The sequence below is a fragment of the Peromyscus eremicus genome, chromosome 13, assembly GCF_949786415.1.
Source record: "Peromyscus eremicus chromosome 13, PerEre_H2_v1, whole genome shotgun sequence".
Taxonomy (NCBI): Eukaryota; Metazoa; Chordata; class Mammalia; order Rodentia; family Cricetidae; genus Peromyscus; species Peromyscus eremicus.
The window spans coordinates 27,919,568-27,922,591 of record NC_081429.1 but is presented as its reverse complement, the minus strand read 5'-3'; the positions used below and the strand labels follow the sequence as shown (position 1 = coordinate 27,922,591).

General features: G+C 39.1%; 1 pseudogene; it reads right to left on the bottom strand.

Moving 5' to 3' along the window:
* Positions 1 to 280: 280 nt before the first annotated feature.
* On the bottom strand, positions 281 to 2,757 carry LOC131923654 (heat shock protein HSP 90-beta-like; annotated as a pseudogene).
* Between the last annotated feature and the right edge of the window lie 267 nt (positions 2,758 to 3,024).

The window sequence follows — 3,024 nt, the reverse complement described above, 5'->3', positions numbered from 1 at the left end:
CTTTCTTTTCTAATAAAACTTCATCTTTATTTTACATACTTTTAATTTCAGAACAAAATAAAACAAACAACAAAACAAAACAAAAAAACCTCATAGTGCACAATACACAACCCTGCTTTTCTGAGAGAGGTGATTTTCCTGCCTTAAGGCACAAGGACAGGATAGAAGAAGAAATCCTCTAGACATGATCAAGAGTCAGGTAGCTCAGGGCCAGTCAAGGCTGCTGGGGGTGGGGGGCACAGGCAAACTATACACAGGACATAGGCTTCTCATAGGATATCTAATCTACTTCTTCCATGCAAGAGGCATCCTCATCACCCTTGATCGGGTGGGATCTCATCAGAAACAGCAGCACTGGGCTCCTCTGCTGTCACCTCATATTCGTCAGTTCCAAGGCCTAGTTTGATCATTTGGTAGATACAGTTGGAGCAGGCTTGGGGATCCTCGAGTGAGAAACCAGAGGAGAACAGAGCAGTTTCAAACAGTAGCACTGCTAGTTCCTTGACAGCCTTGTGATTTTTGTCAGTCTCAGTCTTCTGCCTCAGCGTCTCCACAATGGGGTGGTCAGGATTGATCTCTAGGTGCTTTTTGGCCATCATGTCGCCCATTGTAGAGTTGTATTGAAGTGCCTGGTCCTTCATGATCTGCTCTACATTCGCTTTCCAACCAGAGGTGCTTGTCACAGTGCAACAAGATGAAGACAGAAGCCTACTGGAGATTGTCACTTTCTCAACCTTCTTATCCAAGATCTCCTTCATTAGCTTGCAGAGGAATTCTCATTTTTTTCCTTGCTCTCTTCCATTTTCTTTTTCTCTGCCTCATCCTCTGGTAGCTTCAGGCCCTCTTTAGTTTCTGAGACCAATCTCTTTCCATAAAATTCCTGAGCTGTTGCATGCAGTACTCATCAATAGACTCAATCGTATACACCATCTCAAAGTTCTGCTTCCGTAAACACAGAGTTGGCCACCTGCTCTTTGCTATCATCAGTGATATAATATATGGACTTCTGTGTCTTTTCCATCAAAGACAAATACTCTGACTCGAAGTTATCTCATCTCCAGAACTAGAACGTTCCTACTGTAGTGATGGAGTTTGGTGCCATGGAGGGTGTCATCAATTGGGAAGTCTGAGTTCAAATTGCATCTCTGCTACTAACTATCCTGGGTTCTTAGAGGACTTAGTCAGCTGGAGCCTTCCCTAGCTTAAGTTGTGAGGTAAGGATGTTGAATGGAGGTAGGCCTGAAGGTCATCCCTGTTCTATTGTCTTATCTTTCTATGTTCAAATTTGAAAAGATCAAAGATTATTATTTTCTGCAAAATTATCCATGTGTTTGCTTTTAGAAAGGCAGATGACAATGCCTAAATGGGTTTTTAAATGAGGGCTAGTAGGTTGTGATAGCATCACACACACACACACACACACACACACACACACGTATGTAAATACAGTTATATGTTATATATATACACACTGTATATAGATACAGTTATATGTCATAAAGAAAAGAACAATTGTTTTTGTTCATTACACTGGAGTCCACATGTAGTGGTATTTGCTCTGCCCATGACCTTGGGCTATAGGGCCCAACGGAAACAGTGCTTTTTGCTATTGTACATGACCTCTTAAAAGGAAAGGGAGAAAGGTCATTAGCCCCTTAGCCCTGGTGCCTGCTTCCTGGTCTGATCAAACTGCCAGGTAGATTTGCTCCCAGTTAGATCAGAGGACCACTTCAGCTGTCTACTCTGTTCTGTATTCATGAGTGTATTTCCTCAATTTATATCTTAATAAATTCCTATTACCCATTAAATAGACTCACATTAGTTGATCTTAATACTGATAATCAGAATTTCCTGCACCAATCAAGCAGAATTTCTATAGTTTTATATATATATATATATATATATATATATATATATATATATATATATATTCTGGTTACAAGTTAGATAGTTACTAACAATTGCATAAAATAGTCCTCTAGCCTGTAGTACACCCTAACAACAACCATCTACTGTTCTGTTAAATTTCTAAATTGAAGTTAGAGATTCAGAATTTAGAAATAATTGTCTTTATGACCCTTTTCTTTCTTTCTTTCTTTCTTTCTTTCTTTCTTTCTTTCTTTCTTTCTTTCTTTCTTCTTTCTGTCTTTTGTCTGTTGATGAAAAACAGAGTGGCCTTGACATTATAAATTCTTAATTAGAATGGCTCTTTAACCATAATGGGGTGAAGCAAACATTTCCACCAGACTTTTGGAGAAAGCATCATGGAGAATGCTGAGAGACAGGTGTAACAGGTGGTGGGGGGAGAAAGGGAGAGAGAGGGGAGAGAGATTTTTTTCTTACCTTCAGAAAATTAGAATTGCTAAAACACTGAATTACAAAACAAGTAGAAAGACTTCCAAAGATAATAAAAACAAAGTAGACTTGAGGGGCTGGGCATGCAGCTGTATGGCAGAAAGCTGGCCTGGCCCTGATTTTAATTTCCAGTGCTATAACAACCAGGTCAAATTTTCAGGGTAGATTGGTGGAATTGTACACATGTCTCCCAGTCTAGGAAAAGGCCAACACAGTGTTTCTTCAAGATAAAGAAGTCACTAAATTGCAAAGTAAATCCCATGTTCCCAGCATTGGGAACATGACTCACAGTTATCGCTTCTTATGACTTTTGGTTGCAAGGAAGCAGGAAGGAAAGGGAGAAGAAAACTCAAAGAGTGATGCCTGATTGTAGGAGGCGAAGGCCCAAATACCTACATCCATGTCTTTTCCCTCTAAGAACTTCTTTAAAGTAACAAGTCCAGTACAATTCAGTTCATTCAAAACTGAGAGATCAAAAAAAAAAAAAAATCAGCTAAGGATACAACATAAAAAGGGAAAAAACAAAACAAAACAAAAACAGAAAATAAAGAAACTGGCTAGGAAAGTACTGATGCATTTGCTTCATAAATTGCAAAAGACATCCTAGATAAACTGGAGCACAAAGTAGAGCAGGAGATAAAATTTGAAAGGACAGCACCAAGGAAAAGT